We start from the raw sequence: 19,911 nt of genomic DNA, 5'->3' as shown, positions 1-19,911 counted from the left end.
CGGGGATGGTTTTGATCCCTGTCCCCTGTACAGTGTCATGAGCCTCCATCCATAGTTCATCAAGCACTCTGTCTATCAGATCTTGTCCCTTAAATCTATTTCTCACTTCCATTGTATAACATAGACAGTGTATTAAAAAGTAGAGACATCTCTTTGCTGACAAAGGTTCCTACAGTCAAAACTATGGTTTTTCCAGTAGTCATGTACAGATATGAAAGTTGGACCATAAAGAAGGTTGAACACCAAAGAACTAATGCTTTCAATTGTGGTGCTGGAGGAGACTCTTGAGAGTCCCTTGGACTACAAGGAGATCAAATCAGTCAATCCTAAAGGAAATCATCCCTGAATATTCATTGGAAGGACTGATGCTAATGGTGAAGCTACAATACTTTGGCCAGTGGATGCAAAGACCCAACTCAATGGAAAAGACACTAATCCTGATAGAGATAGAGGGCAAAAGGAGAAGCGGGTGACAGAGGGTAAGGTGGTTAGATAGCATCACTGACTCAGTGGACATGGATTTGAGCAAACTCTGGGATATATTGAACGGTGGGGAAGACTGGCATGATGCAGTCCATGGGATCGCAAAGAGTTGGACTCAACTTAGTGACTCAGCAACAACACATGGTCAAGTAATCTATGGTGGAGGAGGCAAGACTATACAATGAAGAAAAGACACTCACTTTCAATAAGTTGTGCTGGGAAAAGTGGACAGCTACATGTAACAGAATCAAATTAGAACATTCTCTAACACTATGTCCAAAGATAAACTCAAAATGGATTAAAGACCTAAATGGAAAACCAGATACATTAAACTTCCTAGAGGAAATCATAGGCAAAACACTCTTTGACATAAATCGCGGCAATCTTTTATTTATTTTTTTTGTGGGGGGAGGCTGATTCCCCTCCTAAAGCAAAGGAAAGCAAAGCAAAAATAGACAAATGGAAACTAATAAAATTTAGAAGTTTTTACACAGCAAGGAAACCATCAAAGAAAAGACATCAAATGTCTTTTCATCATTGTATAGTCTTGCCTCCTTCATCATAGATTAATTGACCATTTGTTGTTGTCATTGAATCACTAAGTCATGATGGACTCTTTGTGACCCCACGGACTGCAGCACACCAGGCTTCCCTGTCCTTCACGCTCTCTCAGAGTTTGCTCAAATTCATGTCCAGAATGAAAAGACAACTTACAGAATGGGAGAAAATATTAAAAATGATGTGACTGACAAGGGATTAATTTCTACAATATACAGAGCTCATCCAACTCTATATTAAAAAAAAATGAACAATCCAATCCAAAAAATGGGCAGAAGACCTAAATAGACATTTTCCCTAAAAAGACATACAGAAGACCAACAGGCACATGAAAAGATGGTTCGCATAACTAATTCTTAGAGAAATGCAAATCGGAATTACAACAAAGTGTAACCTCACACCAGTCAGAATAGCCATCATCAAAAAATCTACAAATAATAAATGGTAGAGAAGGTGTGGAGGAAAGGGAACCCTGCTAAACTGTTGGCGGGAATGTACATTGTGCAGCCACTAAAGAGGACACTGTGAATGTACATTGTGGAGCCACTAAAAAGAACACTGTGTAGTGTTCTGACAAATTAAACACTATGTAGTATCCTGACAAAGTTAAAAATAGAATTATCACGTAATCCAACAATCCCACTCATGGGCATATATCTGGAAAAGACTAAAATTCTAATTTGAAAAGGTGCATGCACCCCAATGTTCATAGCAGCACTATTTATGATAGCCAAGTTATGGAAGCAACTTAAATGTTCTTTGACAGGTTAGTGGATAAAGAAGACATGGCGTATATAAAGACATATGCATATATACAAATATATAGATAAAGAAACATTCCTTACCATATAAAAGAATGAAATAATGCCATTTGCAGCAAAATGGATGGACCTAGAGCTCATCATACTAAATGAGGTACTACAAGTCAGAGAAAGACAAATACCACATGATATCACATATAGTAGAATCAGACAGAAATAGACTCACAGACTTTGTCAACAATCATATGGTTACCGAATGGGAAAGGAGGGGGAAGGCAAAATTTAGGTGTTTGGGATTAACAGATACACACTACTTTACATAAAAAAAATAAGCCAAAAGGACCTACTGTATAATACAGGAAACTATATTCAATACCATGTAATAATCTATACTAGAAAAGAATCTGAAAAGCATATATGTGTATGTGTGTATATATATATATATAGTTATATAGAGAGTGATTTATATGTATATGTGTATGCACATATACAAAACTAAATCACTTTGCTGTATACCTGAAAATGACACATTATTGCAAATTAACTACAGTTTAATGAAAAAAAGAAGACATGGTATTTCTGAATAGCCAAAACAGTCTTGAGAAAGAAGAATACTGCTGGAGGAATCATCCTCTTTGGCTTCAGATTATACTTCAATGCTATAGTAAGCAAAACAGTATGGTACTAGCACAAAACTAGACATATCCATCAATGAAATAGAATAGAGATCCCAGAAATAAATCCACACACTTATGGTCAATTAATATTTGACAAAGGATGCAAGAAGACACAATGGAGAAAAGAGTCTCTTCAACAAGTGGTGCTGGGAAAACGGGAGAGCTACATGTAAAAGAATCAAATTAGAACATTCTCTAATACCATATCCAAAAATAAACTCAAAGTGGATTAAAGATCCAAATGAAGACTGAATACTATTAACACTCCTAGAGGAATACATAGGCAGAACCCTCTTTGACATAAATCACAATAATGTTTTGGATCCCTCTCCTAAAGCAAAGGAAACTAAAGCACAAATAAACCAATGGGGCCTAATTAAACTTAAACGCTTTTGCACAACAAAGGAAACGATAAACAACAACAAAAGCTACTGAATGGAAGAAGATATTTGCAATTGACACAGCCAATAAAAGGTTAATACCCAACATATATAAACAGCTCAAATGACTTAACATCAAAACAAACAAACAAAAGTGCTCTGATTTAAGAATGGGAAGAAGAACTGAATAGACATTTTTCCAAAGAGGGAATGCAGATGACCAACAGGCACACATAAAGATGTTCAGCATCGTTAATCATCAGGGAAACTCAAATCAAAACCACAATGAGGTATTTACCTCACCTGTGAGAATGGCTATCATCAAAAAGAACAGAAATAACAAAGGTTGGCAAGGATGTGGCAAAAAGGTGGCCCAGGCTGGCGGTCAGGGTGTGGCCAGGGTGAGGACGCTGTTCTCCAAGCAAGACAGCAGGTTTTGGGTGTGAATGGTGACTGTGCCCCTGAAGGCCTCTGGCAGGGCCCAGGCCTGGGGCGGGGATAGCCGACAGGCAGCTGGGGCCCTTCGCAGGGCGGCCCTCAGGGTTCGCGCCGCTTTCGACCCCAGGAGCACTGGGCCCATCGCGGCCTGCCCCCCTGCACACGGGCCCTGCGCCTCGACCAGCGTCCTCGTTATCTACGTCTCCACCCACCGGGTCCAGCAGCATCAGAAAGAAGTCATCGCCCCCGCCGCCGCCTTGTCGGATGCCGCGCGCGAGCCGAGAGCAGCCTGGGATATTTCCATCTCTGCGTCCTTGAAGCTCCACTGGAACCAGAGCCGCGGAGGAGGCGCAACCCCGCCCCCTGCTGCCGGCCCAGCACATTCCTGAAAGGGGAAAAAACAAAATGTGCACTGAGCAGAAACTGGCCCTATCAGATATTAAAACGTGTTTAATGCCACCGTGATTTAAATATTCTTGTACTGGGTCTCTAGAACAGAATAGAACTCCCAGGGGCAGAGCCTCGTATACATAAATAAGTTCCACTGTTAATATTAGTAGGAAATCATGGAGGTCTTCCGAGATACAGGGGAAGCGGTAGTTCACTTCAGTAAAAAGCGCTGGAGTGAATACCTTAGGTACCTATCTACATAAATCGATACCGCACAGTATAAACACACACACCCCAGACCTTCCCAGTGCTAAGCATGGCAGTTAGCACTTACCGTGTGTTAAATATTGTGTATTGGATGGATGGCTGGATTGATAGGTGACAAAGTTGCTGAGAGAATATACAGTGGAAAATGATGCCTTTTTAAAAATTTTCCTTCCACATTCAGAACTGCCTTGAGCAATGTCCTCAGGACCATAGTTAAATGTTTAATCCCGCTGGTGCAGAGTAAGCTGCTAAGCTGCTAAGTCACTTCAGTCGTGTCCGACTCTGTGCGACCCCATAGACGGCAGCCCACCAGGCTCCGCCGTCCCTGGGATTCTCCAGGCAAGAACACTGGAGTGGGTTGCCACTGCCTTCTCCAATGCATGAAAGTGAAACAGAAGTCGCTCAGTTGTGTCCGACTCTTCGAGACCCCATGGACTGCAGCCTACTAGGCTCCTCCGTCCATGGGATTTTCCAGGCAAGAGTACTGGAGTGGGGTGCCGGTGCAGAGTAAGAGGTGAGGTCAAAACAGAGCAGCACTGTTGAGCTGAGAAACGCAAGGCCTAAAAGATGAACCAATTTATATTGAAATCTGGAAAACCCAACCTACCCCTGGGTTCTCCCTATAAGGTGCACAACCTATACCAACTCTTTGCTCTTCCACCATTGGGTACACCATGGTAAATTTCATGTCCAATCTCACAGCATGATGAGGACATTGCTCAGGTTAGGGTTAGGGTTAGATCCTCTAGAGGTCTCTGGACAACAGCACTGGTGAAATGTGACAAGGTTAAACCCTAAGATACTGTAGTGGACTCTCCTGAGAAAAAGGCACAGATGCCTTTTGCCTGCCCAATAGCCTCCGTGTGCCTGCTTGCATTTAAGTGTGGTGGCCTAGTCTCACTGTGATGGATTTGGTCTGTGATGCCTAATGATCTTATTAATGTTGATGATCTTCCAATTTGCCTGTCATCAGTGAGTTGGGAATCAATATAAATAGAGGGTGAATTATCTGGCAAGAGAAAGTTTCAAGTGATGACTAGATTATGGGATAGCTATAGTTTAAATGGGCTTCCCTGGTGGCTCAGTGGTAAAGAATCCACCGGCCAATGCAGGAGACACAGGTCCATCCCTAGGTTGAGAAGATCCCCTGGAGAAGGAAATGGCAACCCACTCCAGAAATCCCACGGACAGAGGAGCCTGGCCAGCTACAGTCCATGGGGTTGCAAAAGAGCCGGACGTGTCTTAGTGACTAAACAACAGTTTAGCTAATCCCTTCTTTCTCCTCTTTTAATGATAATGGACACTTGCTAATCTCTTGATTAAAAGATCAAGTTTTTCATCCATAACAGTTCAAACCTCATCAAAATTTCTACATTACATATTTTTTGTAATGTAATCATCATTACATTTTTTGGAGGAAGCTTTTTTTTTTTTCCCAAATCTGAGGCATAGAGAAGTGCATAAAACATATATGCCAGGTTTAGATAATGCCAGGGAAGCCCCTTATAAAAGCAAACACCTATGTAAACAGGACTAAGGTCAAGAAACAGACCATTGCCAGCCTTCCAGAATACAGCCACAGGTATTAGTCCCAATCACAACCCACTCCCTCCCCTATGGATCTTGACTTTATGATAATCAGTGCAGTGCTTTTCTAAACAAACATGACCTTACAACTTTTGTATGCATTCCTAAGCAATGCAGTTTATTTGAAGTTGTATCAGAGGAATCATACTGCATGCTCCCTTTTATGGCCTGCTTCTTTCACTCTATCATATTTATTTGAGAGACTCATCCATCTTGTTCCTAGTAGCCTTCAATCTTTTGTCTTCATCATTGACTAGCATTCCAATGCATGATTTTAGCAAAGTAATTTTGACATGATTATACTGTTCTACACTGTCTGAACACTGGGATGCTTTTAGCTATTTTTTACCTAACAATGCTTTTAGCTTTTTCTTATGAACAATGGTGCAATGAACATTCTTGGGTGTTTTTCATGCGACTCATGTTTAAAAGTCTCTTGGGTATACATGCAAGAACAGAATCACTGGCTCATAGTTATACATATCTACAGCTTTTCTGCAGGGTGACAAACTGTTTTCTGTAGTGGTTGTAACAACATGTAATCCCTGCAGCAACACAGAGTTTCTCTGCCTGCACATCTTCATCTACACCAAGTGTTGGCAACATTTAATTTACTTGTTTATCACTACTATTAAGTTTTTGCACATTCTCACCTTTATGAACCTTTTGGACATTCTCTTCTATGAAAAGCCTGTTCATGTTCAACTCTTTTGCCATTTTTCTATTCTATTTTCCATCTTATTCTTACTGATTCAGTGAGTTATTTATGTGTTTTCAATACCAGTTATATGTGTGGCTAAAATAATCTTTTGCTTTGTTGTTTGTGTTTTCTCTTTTGTGCTGTGCTTTGTGAACAGACTTTAATTAAGACATAATTATATAACATAATTAATGATACCATAGTCAAAATTTATCATTCTTCTGCTTATGGCCAGTGCTTTTCTGTTTTAAGAAATCTGTCCCTGCCCTGGGGCCATGGAACTATTCTCTATCTTGTCTTCTGGAATATTTATGGTTTTGCCTCTCACAGTTAGGTCATAATCCAGCTACAAGTGATATGTGTGTATAATGTTGAGTAGGGTCTCTTTCTGTTTTTATATTTTATCCTATGAACAGCTAACTAAACTTTTATTGATTCTCCCAATTTCAGTGAACCACTTATTGAAAAATCTTCCCTTTTCCTACAGATTTGCAGTGCCACATGTGTCATAAATCAAACATCTACCTATGTATGGGCTAGTTTGTGTACTCTCCATTAAGGTCCACGGCCCAATTTATCTGTCTATTTAAAATACCGCGTATCAGTATTCATCACTATAAATCTAAAGTCAATTCTGATATTTGGATAAGGCCACTCAACTCTACCTTGTTCTTCAAGAATGTATAGGTTATTTTTGGCCTCTCTCAAATCCATTTCAATTATCAATTCATCAGAAAAAGTTCAACCAAAATCCTTTCTAGCTTTCTAATTAGGATTGCATTGCACTTTTGGATTTGACTTCTTTTCTATAATATATAATGTGATTGAATGGATAATGGTGTACCTTTCCTTTAAATAAAAACTTCCTTAATATGTCCCAATAATGTTTCTTTTTTTCCCCCATAAGAGAGCGTTTTGTCCTAGGCACTTCGTATTTTGCAAATAGTGCCTTTGAAATTTTCATTTTGTAAATCTGTTGCTGGTAAATAGAATAAAATTGTCTTCTGTATGTTAATATTTTATCCTGTGAACAGCTACCTAAACTTTTATTGATTCTCCCAATTTCTCTGTAAATATCTGTAGAATTTAGTGTACAGAATCATATCATCTGCAAACAATGACAGTCTTGCTTCTTCCTTTCTGAGCACTTTGTTCTTTCTGTTCCCACCTACTATATTTTCTGGGTGATGGTGGACATTCTTACTTGATGCAGCTCTCACAAGGAAGCTTTCAGTAATTCCAAGAATGATATTTGCTATAGGTGTTGTGTTCTGTAGCAATCTGGATCCAATCAGGAGATGGAAAGTACACAGTGGTCAGGGGAAATTTAACATAAAATTTAACATAATGTTTAAACATAAAGAATTATTAAATATGACACATGTAGAATATATAGGATTTAGGAAAACTGTATATGGTATCCTGGGTTTAAGAAGCATACCCAAAGAAAGACAAACTTGAAATGGGGGTTCCTCCCCAAGCCTGGAGATCACATCTCATTGGAGAAGGTGTAGGAGAACCTTCTGAAGGCAGAGAAGTTTGCTAATTTACCAGCACCAGAGCCAGTCTGTAGAACCAGAGCTGGTCTACAGTTGAAGGGTAAGCAGGAAGGTACCCTCTGGAGCACATCAGTGTGGAAAGGCCACAGCTGGTGGCCGGCATGTGAACATGTAGTAGGAACAAGGGACCTGGCGGAATTGGAGGCCTGGAGGTGGCAATGTCCTATACGTAGGATCAGGAGGGCCTCAAGCTTGTGAGGGCTGCAGCCTTGGGATAAGTACTTGGGATAAGAATGGTGGGGTAAGGTGGGGGAATGAGTGAAATTAAGTAGGGGGAATCTGTGGGTAGGTGGCTTGGAGCACAAAATATCCATATGAAGAGGGCCACAGAAAGCCAATGACCAGGCCACACTGGTTCTGCACAGCCAACAAGGACAGTTGTTCTGGGCACATGCTTGGAGCAGAACACCTAGGCTATCGTTACACTCACACTGCTGACAGCCAGAAGTCAGAGGAGAGCTACTTCCTCCTTCAATGTCCATCCAGTGTCTTCTAACTGAGAAAATGGAACATCATGATCACTCTGAAGGAGAGATTCTTAAAGTAACCCATCCATTATCAGAGAGCTTATCATAAAGAGTGAATTTAGAACAGGCAGGCAATCCATTAATAATTGGCTTCATATCCTTTATCAGTTTAAGGGAGTCCCTTCTACTGCTATTTTGTTACATGAATCATAGGCACCCTGTTGTTGTTCAGTCACTAAGTTGTATCCAACTCTGTGCAAACCCTTGGACTCTAGCACACCAGACTTCCCTGTCCTTCACTATCTCCCAGAATTCACTCAAACTCATGTGGATTGAGTCAGTGATGTTATCTAACCACTTCATCCTCTGTGGCCCCCTTCTCCTCCTGCCCTCAATCTTTCCCAGCATCAGAGTGTTTTCCAATGAGTCAGGTGGCCAAAGTATTAGAGCTTCAGCCTCAGCATCAGTCCTTTCAATGAAAATTCAGATTGATTTCATTTAGGATTGACTGGTTGATCTCCTTGTTATCCTAGGGACTCTCAAGAGTCTTCTCCATCACCACAATTTGAAAGCATCAGTTCTTTGGCACTCAGACTTCCTGTTCATCCAGTTCTCACATCCATACATGACTACTAGACATCACTTTGTCAGCAAAGTGATGTCTCTGCTTTTTAATATGCTGTCAAAAATAGGCACCCTCTCTATCATCATATTGTTTCTCTGGTGAATTAATGATTGAAGCAGCAGGACTGCCCACGTCCAGAGTTTTAATAGACCACTTATAATTCTTGTTGGACCCAGGGCTCCTTGGTCTGAAATGAGTTTTGCTGCAAAACCTAGGCTCTGGCACAAAGCAGGTGTCATGGGGTAGGGCAGAGACACTGTGACCTCTGCATTCTAGTCCTACCCAGGGCTTGCCTGTTCTACCTGCAAGAAGAGACTAGGTGTATGGTAAGATTGCCTCTTACACCATGAGTGTGAATAGCACATGTTCCCCTCAGGAATAGACTACTTTATACCTGAAATGTTGCTCTACTGTCTTGATAGCTGTACCTGAGATAAACAGGGGGAGAGGATACTTGGATTTCATTTAAAGCCATGCTCATCAGAGCCCTGTCCACGGAGGAGCAAGGCAAAAGATGCCTGTGTGCTAACAAAGTCTGTGTGTTTACCAGTGTTGGCAACTTGAATACTTTAACTACACTTTTCTCACTTGCCTTTAGGCTTGAAAATGGACAAAAACTGATGAGGGAAAATGACCCATAATTTTGCTGTTCTTAAGTGACGAATTATCCATTCCTTAGTGATTGAAATGTCATCTTATACTGGAAGGAGAGAAAATTTAATTTAAAAGAAAAAGAACTTATGTCTGTATCAATAGATAGAATAAGAAACTACTAAATCCAGAGGGGAAAATATACTGTTATATTTCTCTTTCTGACTTACTTGACTCTGTATAATAGGTTCTAGCTTCATCCACCTCATTAGAACTGACTCAATGCGTTCTTTTTTATGGCTGAGTAATATTCCATTGTGTATATATGCCACAACTTCTTTGTCCATTCATCTGGTGATGGTCTATTCTAATGCATATATACAGAATCTAGAAAAATAGTACTGAAGAATGTATTTACAAGGCAGCAGTGGAGAAACAGACATAGAGAATTGACTTATGGATATGGGGAGATGGGAGGAGAGGGTGAGATGTTTGGAAAGAGTAACATGGAAACTTACATTACCATATGTAAAATAGATAGCCAATGGGAATTTGCTATATGGCTCAGGAAACTCAAACAGGGGCTCTGTATCAACCTAGACAGAGTGGAATGGGGAGGGACATGGGGGGTGGATTCAAAAGGGAGGAGATATATGTATACCTATGGCTGATACATGCTGAGGTTTAGCAGAAAACAACAAAATTCTGTAAAGCAATTATCCTCCAATTTTAAAATAAATTAACTTTTAAAATACTGTTATAGTTGCTTATCCTGGGAAAATTGTACTCTCTTCCTAGTACTTCAAACGTATAGAGCATATTCACATCTTCTGTTCAGAAGTCACACAAGACACATTAACCCATAGCCTTATGTTGTCACACAGGACTGGGCTGGCTTCCTTCCCCAAGCACCCAGAGAACTTGTACAGGAGGAATTGAATATGAACAATAGGTTCATCCGTTAAAGGATGTTGGATCTGCTGCCTGTGCTCTCCTAACCGCCAGGCATGCAATAATGAGACACAAATGTGAAATCTGAGACTTGCTCACTAACAAAAGGAGAAAGTCTCTAGGGCTGCCACATGGGAAGTTTTTACCACTGGGAATCCAAGCAGGCACTCTCACTTGGTAGAAATCATTGAGAACTAGGTTTTATGGAAATACACATTTTTAGTCTGGTTTCTGAAAGTGGGCTGTGTAGCTGCAGCTGTTGTCTCTCTCCCTGCAGGAGGAAGGTGAATTTGTGAGCTCCTCACAAACCACAGTTACAGAAAGCTAACCAAAATGATCACATGGATCACAGCTTCATGTAACTCAAGGAAGCTATGAGCCATGCCGTGCAGGTCCACCCAAGATGAATGGGTCGTGATGGAGAGTTCTGACAAAATGTGGTCCACTGGAGAAGGGAATGGCAAACCACTTCAGTATTCTTGCTTCTAGAACCTCATCAACAGTGCGAAAATCAAGAATGTAGGACACCCGATGATGAGCCCCCCAGGTCAGTAAGGGTTCAATATGTTACTGGGGAAAAGCAGAGAAATTGCTCCAAAAAGAATGAAGAGGCTGGCCAAAGTGGAAACGATGCTGTCATGGGTGTGTATGGTGGTGAAAGTAAATTACAATGCTGTAAAAAACAATATTGCCTAAGAACTTGGAATATTAGGTCCAGGAATCAAGGCAAATTGGACATGGTCAAACAAGAGATGGCAAGAGTGAACATTGACAGTTTAGGAATCAGTGAACTAAAATGAATGGGAATGGGTGAATTTAACTCAGATGACCATTATATCTACTACTGTGGGCAAGATTTCATTCGAAGAAATGGAGTAGCCCTCATAGTCAACAAAATAGGCTGAAATACAATATTTGGGTGCATTCTCAAAAGCAACAGAATAATCTCAGTTCATTTCCAAGGCAAACCATTCAATGTCACAGTAATCCAAGTCTATGCCCCAACCACTAATGCCAAAGAAGAAAATAATAAACAGTTCTATGAAGACATACAAGACCTTGGAGGACTAACACCATAAAATATGTTCTTGTAATCTTAGAGGATTGGAATGCAAAAGTAGGATGTCAAGAGTTACTGAGTAACATGTAAGTTTGGACTTGGAGTACAAAATGAACCAGGTCAAAGGCTAACAGAATTTTGCCAAGAGAACACACTGGTCATAGCAAACACCTGCTTCCAACAACACAAGAGAAGACTCTACACTAGGACATCAGCAGATAGTCAATACAGAATTCAGATTGATTATATTCTTTGCAGCCAAAGATGGAGAAGCTCTATAGAGTCAGCAAAAATAAGACCAGGAGCTGACTGTGGCTCAGATCATGTGCTCCTTCTTTCAAAGTTCAAGGTCAAATTGAAGAAAGTAGGGAAAACCACTAGACCATTCAGGTATGACCTAAATAAAATCCCTTATGATTATACAGTGGAGGTGACAAATAGATTCAAGGGAGTAGATCTGGTGGACAGAGTGCCTGAAGAACTATAGATGGAGGTTCATAACATAGTATAGGAGGCAGTGACCAAAACCATCCCAAAGTGAAAGAAATGCAGGTAAGCACAATGGTTGTCTGAGGAAACCTTACAAATAGCTGGGGGAAAAGAGAAGTGAAAGGCAAAGGAGAAGGGAAAGCTATACCCAACCGAATGCAGAGTTCCAAAGAATAGCAAGGAGAGATAAGAAAGCCCTCCTAAATGCACGATGCAAAGAAATAGAGGAAAACAATAGAATGGGAAAGACTAGAGATCTCTTCAAGAAAATCAGAGATACCAAAGGAACACTTCATGCAAAGATGGCACAATAAAGGACAGAAGTGGTAAGGACCTAACAGAAGCAGATGTGATTAAGAAGAGGTGGCAAGAGAACACAGAAGAACTAGACAGAAATGGTCCTAGTGACTCAGATAACCACGATGGTGTGATCATTCCCTTAGAGCAAGACATCCTGGAGTGTGAAGTCAAGTGGGCCTTAGAAAACATTGCTACGAACAAAGCTAGTGGAGGTGATGGAATTTCAACTGAGCTGTTTAAAATCCCAATAGATGATGCTGTTAAAGTGCTACAGTCAATATGCCAGTAAATTTGAAAAACTCAGCAGTGCCACAGGACTGGAAAAGCTTTTCATTCTAATCCCAAAGAAAGGCAATGCCAAAGAATGTTCTTACCTCCATACAGTTGCTCTCATTTCATATGCTAGGAAGGTGATGCTCAAAGTCCTTCAGGCTAGGCTTCAGCAGTAGGTGAACCAAGAAATTCTGGATGTACAGGCTGGATTTAGAAAAGGCAGAGAAACCAGAGACCACATTGTCAACATCTGGTGAATCATATAAAAAGCAAGGGAATCCCAGAAAAAAAAAATCTACTTCTGCTTCATTGACTATGTTAAAGCCTTCAACTTTGTGGGTCAAAAAAAAAAAAAAAAACCTGTGGAAAATTCTTAAAGAAATGGGGATACCAGACCACCTTACCTGCCTCCTTAGAAAACTGTATGCAGATCAAGAAGCAACAATTAGAACCAGACATGGAACAAAGGACTTCTTCAAAATCAGGAAAGGATTTTCACCCTGCTTATTTAACTTATATGCAGAGTATGTCATGCAAAATGCCAGGCTAGATGAATCACAAGCTGTGATCAAGATGGCCAGAAGAAACAACAACCACCTCAGATATGCAGGTGATCCCACTCTGATGGCAGAAAGTGAACAGGAACTAAAGAGTCTTGATCAGGGTGAAAGAGAAGAGTGAAATGCTGGCTTAAAACTCAACATTCAAAATAGTAAGATCATGGCATCTGGTCCCATCTTGCACTTCATGGCAAATAGAAGGGCAAAAAGTGGAAACAGTGACAGATGCTCTTTTCTTGGGCACCAAAATCACTGTGGATGGTGACTGCAGCAATGAAATTAAAAGACTCTTGCTCCCTGAACAAAAAGCTATGACAAACCTAGTCAGTGCTTTAAAACGCAGAGCCATCATTTTGGCAACAAAGGTCCATATACTCAAAGCTATGGTTTTTCCAGTAGTCATTTATGGATGTGATAGTTGGACCATAAAGAAGGCTGAGTGCAGAAGAATTGGTGCTTTCAAATTGTGGTGCTAGAGAAGTCTCTTGGAAGTCCCTTGGACAGCAAAGAGATCAAGCCAGTCAAATCTAAAGGGAATGAATCCTGAATATACACTGGAAAGACTGATGCTGAAGCTGAAGCTCCAATACCTTGGCCATCTGATGCAAAGAGTAGACTCATTGGAAAAGACCTTGATGTTGGGAAAGATAGCAGGCATGAGGAGAAGGTGATGACATAGGATGAGATGGTTGGATGGTATCACCGACTCAACAAACCTGAGTTTGACAAATCTCTGGGAGATAGTGAAGGACAGGGAAGCCTGGCATTCTGAAGTTCATAGAGTCACAAAGAGTTGGGCTGAACTTAGTGACTGGACAACAACATGAGGCATAGGCTGGGAGGATCCAAGTCCACCTGAATGACTCTTGTCCTGTCACTCCTGAACCCCAGCAAAAGAATGAAAGTCCTCCTGTTGTGTCAACAGTGGAAAAGTACAGTCTTATTTACTGTGTTTCTCACTCCAACCTGCCGTGCTCTGGCAGAGGATGCATAGCGAGAACACTGAAAGTTCATGTAGCTGTTTCTCACTGATTCAATTGAGAGAAGAGGGGGTGTGGCCAGGGTAAACTCTGAGTTTACTCCTGGGGACCAGCTAGCTATGCTTTGTGTGAACTTGACAACTACAGCACCACAGAAACGTTCCCCATGCCCTGCATCTACTCCTCAGTATATATCAAATATACAATTTATGAGAATGCCCAGACTTCCTTACATACGCTCCAGTTTCCCCTCAGAAATTATGTGGGTGAGAGAGTTTTCATTCATTCTCCCTTTCTTCTTACTAAAAACACCCCGAGTCACATTCAGTGATTGCATGGCTATGCCAAGCCTTGGCCCAGGCCTAGATTCTCTGCAACGTTGGTGCACTCTGACTAGCTCAGGGGAATTTGATCTCAAGAAAAGAACCCTTGGGGCCAATCGTTTCTCTAGAGAAGATCTCTCTGGGACCAGAAAATGAACCAGGGACTGATGGCCTGAGCCCCCCTATCGAGAATATTTTCACTGTCTGACAATAGAGGGCATGTCTGAAGGGGATTATCTGTTAAGCAGGGAACTGTGCAGAACTTGACCCTCTGCCTTCCATAGCTGTTGAAAGTTTAATCCCCTTCGTATTCTGATGATGATTAACTTCTCTGAAGGATACATGCTATATTCCACTGGTAACCATGGAAACCACCATCTATACACATTTATTTTCAACTTCCATTCATTTCACTGCTGTCCTCACCTCCCTCCTCATCTTCTAGGAGTGTGTTCCCCCAGGGCCCCATGCCACAATTAGACAACCTCACATGGATCTGAGTTTTAGCTTTGAGTTCTCTGTGAGGTAAACCTTGAACTCAGGCTCAGCACAGAGGGCAGGGCCTAGAGTGAAAAGAGATTCACAAGAGAGATGGCTACTTTGCTCAAAAGGAAACTTTTTTCTTGCAGCTGGCTCAGCAGGAGAGCTATTGGGGAGCTCCACATCATTTATCCCACATATGCAGATGCAGCATGCTTGCTTCAAAGCCCAACGGACTTATATAGTGAATCTTCATACTGAGGCAGAGCTGCCACTGACCATCACTGATACGATAGGGAGCAAATACATCTGAACACATACAGGTGTATGGACCCTCTTGGACTCACAGAAGATGGCAGAGTGAAAGGACGTGCACTCATCTTCTCCTGCATGAACTGCAAAATTACATCTCACTGCTGAACAACCATCAACAGGAGAATGTTGGTTCCCACCAAAAAAGATACCCTATGTCCAAGGGCAAAGGAGAAGCCACAGCAACATGGTAGGAAGGGTTAAATCGCATTTAGAATCAAACCCCATACCCATCAGAGATGCTTGGAGGGCTCAAACAAAACCATGTGTGCACCAGAATCAAGAGACCCCACAGAAACTGAGCCAGGCCTGCGTTTGAGTGTTTGAGTATCTCCTGCAGAGGTACAGGTCAGCAGTGGCCTGCCACAGGGGCAGTGATTCTCAGTGCAGCAGACCTGGGTCACACAGTGTGTGGCATAAGCCATCTTGGAGGAGATCGTGATTAACCCCACCATAGAGCTGCCGAGCAGACGACCCACAAACTGAGAACAATTATACCAAATAAATTCTCACATTCTTAAGAAATTTCTAAGACCCAAAACAGATTTCCCAACCTTGGGGATCTGGCAAAGGGACTGAGAACCACCAAAGAATTTTACTTTGGAGGCCAGTGGGATTCAATGACAGAACTTACACAGGACTGGGGAAACGGACTCTTGAAGGGCACAAATAAAACTTTGTGCACACCAGGATCCAGGAGAAAGGAGCAGTGACACTATAAGAGACTGACTGAGACATGCCTGTGAATGTTCAGGAGTCTCTGTTGGAGGCGTGGATCGCCAGTGGCCTGCTACAGGATCGGGGACACGGAGTGCAGCAGTGCATGCATGGGACCTTTTGAAGGAGGGCACCATTATCTCCATTACCTCCTGAGACCACTGGTCTCAGGTCGAGCAACAGGGAGGGAACACAACCCCATCCATCAACAGAAAATTGGATAAAAGATTTACTGAGCATGGCCCCACCATTCAGAAAAAGACCCAGTTTCCCCCACAGTCAGTCTCTCCCATTAGGAAGCTTCCATAAGCCTCTCATCCTTAAACTTCAGAGCGCAGACAGAATGAAAATCACAATCACAGAAAAATCAAACTGATCACATGGACCACAGCCTTGTCTAATTCAGTGAAACTAAGAGCCATTCCATGTAGTGCCACCCAAGACAGATGGGTCATAATGGAGAGTTCTGACAAAACATGGTCCACTGGAGAAGGTAATGGCAAACCACTTCAGTACTCTTGCCCTGAGAACCCCATGAACAGTATGAGAAGATAAAAGATATGACACTGAAAGATGAACTCCCCAGGTTGGTAGGTACCCAATATGCTACTGGAGAAGAGTGGAGAAAAAGCTCCAGAAAGAATGAAGAGACGGAGCCAAAGTGAAAACAACGTCCAGTTGTGGATGTGACAGGTGATGGAAGTAAAGCCTGATGCTGTAAAGAACAATATTGCATAGGAACCTGGAATGCCAGGCCAACGAATCAAGGTAAATTCGAAGTGGTCAAACAGGAGATGACAAGAGTGAACATCGACATTTTAGGAACCAGTGAATTAAAATGGACTGGAATGGGAAATTTAACTCAAATGACCATTATATCTACTACTCTGGACAAGAATCCCTTAGAAGAAATGGAGTAGCACTTATAGTCAACAAAAGAGTCTGAAATGCAGTACTTGGGTGCAATCTCAAAAACGACAGAATTGTCTTGTTTCGTTTCCAAGGCAAACTGTTCAATATCACAGTAATCCAAGTCTGTGCCCTAACCGGTAATGCTGAAGAACCTGAAGTTCAACAGTCCTATGAAGACCTACAAGACCTTTTAGAACTAATACCCCAAAAAGTTGCCCTTTCCTTCACATGGTACTGTAATGCAAAAGAAGGAAATCAAGAGATACCTGGAATAATAGGCAAATTCGGTCTTGGAGTACAAAACAAAGCAGGGGAAACACTAACAGAGTTTTGCCAAGAGAACACAGTGGTCATAGCAAACACCCTCTTCCAGCAACACAAGTGAAGATTCTACACATGGGCATCACCAGATGGTTAATACTGAAAGATTGATTATATTTTTTGTAGCCATAGATGGATAAGTTCTGTACAGTCAGCAAAAGCAAGACCAGGAGCTGACTGTGGCTCAGATCATGAACTCCTTACTGCCAAATTCAGACTTAAACTGAAGGAAGTAGGGAATACCACTAGACCATTCAGGTATGACCTAAATCATATCCTTTATGATTATATAGTGGAAGTGACAAATATATTCGAAGAGTTGATCTGATTGAGTGCTTGAAGAACTATGGATGGAGGTTGGAGGTTCATGACATTGTACATGAAGCAGTGATCAAAGACCATCCCCAAGAAAAAGAAATGCAAAAACACAAAATGGTTGTCTGTGAAGACCTTACAAATAGCTGAGAAAAGAAGAGACGTGAAGTGAAGTGAAAGTCACTCAGTCGTGTCCAACTCTTCGTGACCCCATGGACTATACAGTTCATGGAATTCTCCAGGCCAGAATGCTAGAGTGGGTAGCCTTTCCATTGGCCAGGGGATCTTCCCAACCCAGGGATTGAATCCAAGTTTCCTGCATTACAGGCAGATTCTTTACCAACTGAGCCACAAGGGAAATCCTGAGAAAAGAAGAGAAGCTAAAATCAAGGGATAAAAGGAAAGATATACCCGTTTGAATGCAGAGTTCCAAAGAATACCATGGAGAGATAAGAAAGACTTCCTCAGCGATCAATGCAAAGAAATAGAGGAAAACAACAGAATGGGAAAGACTGGAGATCTCTTCAAGAAAATTAGAGATACCAAGGGAACATTTCATGCAAAGATGGGCACAATAAAAGACAGAAATGGTATGGAGCTAACAGAAGCAGAAGATATTAAGAAGAGGTGGCAAGAATACACAGAAGAACTATACAAAAAAGATCTTCATGATCCAGATAAGCACAGCGTGGTGTGATCACTTACCTAGAGCCAGACATTCTGGAATGTGAAGTCAAGTGGGCCTTAGAAAGCATCACTACAAACAAAGTTAGTGGAGGTTAGAGAATTCCAGCTGAGATGTTTCAAATCTGAAAAGATGATACTGTGATAAGTGCTTCAATCAGTATGCCAGCAAATTTGGAAAACTCAGCAGTGCCCACAGAACTGGAAAGGTAAGTTTTCATTCCAATCCCAAAGAAAGGCAATGCCAAAGAATGTTCAATCTACCACACAATTGCACTCATCTCACACACTAGCAAAGTAAGGCTCAAAATTCTCCAAGCCAGGCTTCAACAGTATGTGAACTGTGAACTCCCAGATGTTCAAACTGGATTTAGAAAAAGCAGAGGAACCAGAGATCAAATTGCCAACATCTGCTGGATCATTGAAAAACCAAGAAAGTTCCAGAAAAACATCAACTTCTGCTTTATTTGCTATGCCAAAGCCTTTGACTGTGTGGACCACAACAAACTGTGAAAAATTCTTCAAGAGATGGGAATACCAGACCACGTGACCTACCTCCTGAGAAATCAGTATTCAGGTCAAGAAGCAACCATTAGAACTGGACATAGAACAACAGACTGGTTCCAAATTGGGAAAGGAGTACATCAAGGCTGTATATTGTCACCCTGATTATTTCATTTATATGCAGAGTATAACATGTGAAAAGCTGGGCTGGATGAAGCCCAAGCTGGAATCAAGATTGCCAGGAGAAATAACAATAACCTCAGATATGCAGAAGACACTACCCTTATGGCAGAAAGCAAAGAACTAAAGAGCCTCTTGATGAAAGTGAAAGAGGAGAGTAAAAAGGTTGGCTTAAAACTCAACATTCAGAAAACTAAGATCATGGCATCTGGTCCCATCACTTCAGGGCAAATAGATGGAGAAACAATGGAAACAGAGACTTTATTTTGGGGGGCTCCAAAATCACTGCAGATGGTGAGTGCAGCCATGAAATTAAAATACACTTGCTCCTTGGAAGAAAAGCTATGGCCAACTGAGACAGCATATTAAAAGGCAGAGACATTATTTGGCCAACAAAGGTCCATCTAATCAAAGCTATGGTTTTTCCAGTAGTCATGTATGGATGTGAGAGATAGACTATAAAGAAAGCTGAGCACAGAAGAACTGATGATTTGAAACTGTGGTATTGGAGAAGACTTGAGAGTCCCTTGGACTGCAAAAAGATCAAACCAGTCCAACCTAAAAGAAATCAGCCCTGAATATTCATTGGAAGGTCTGACGCTGAACTGAAACTCCAATACTTTGGCCACCTGATGCAAAGAACTGACTCATTGGAAAAGACCCTGATGCTGGGAAAGATTGAGGGCAGGAGGAGATGGGGATGGATGACAGAGGATGAGATGTTTGGATGACATCACTGACTCAATGTACTTGAGTTTGATCAAGCTTTGGGAGTTAATGATGGACAGGGAAGCCTGATGTCCTGCAGTCCATGGGGTCATGAAGAGTTGAACATGACTGAGTGATTAAACTGAACTGAACTGAAGTCCCCTATATACAAATTGGTTTCCTTCCAAGAGCAGGTTTATAAGTCCAATTTGTTCATAAGTCTAACAATAATAGCTTAGGTACTTAACACAATTTGCTATGTAGAACTGTACTGTAATCGGTTTATAATACGTTTCACACAAGTAATGCATAAAAAAACTTTTAATCTTATAGTACAGTATAGCTACAGAGGCTAGCAT

The 19,911-nt window shown here is 41.4% G+C and overlaps 1 long non-coding RNA gene across 1 annotated transcript in view; it reads right to left on the bottom strand.

The window, feature by feature from the left end:
• LOC147340483 (uncharacterized) overlaps nt 1-3,624 on the bottom strand; it is a 58,053-nt gene extending 54,429 nt beyond the window's left edge. The window contains exon 1 of the long non-coding RNA XR_015158896.1: nt 3,510-3,624. This is a non-coding gene — a long non-coding RNA (uncharacterized LOC147340483). The remainder of the gene's footprint in view (nt 1-3,509) is intronic.
• Nucleotides 3,625-19,911: the final 16,287 nt, after the last annotated feature.

The sequence above is a fragment of the Bos grunniens genome, chromosome X (assembly GCF_055505025.1).
Source record: "Bos grunniens cultivar Pamir isolate PY7600 chromosome X, Bosgru_T2T1.0, whole genome shotgun sequence".
NCBI classification, from domain to species: domain Eukaryota; kingdom Metazoa; phylum Chordata; class Mammalia; order Artiodactyla; family Bovidae; genus Bos; species Bos grunniens.
Note: the sequence above shows the minus strand (reverse complement) of the source record. Positions and strands in the feature narration are given on the sequence as shown.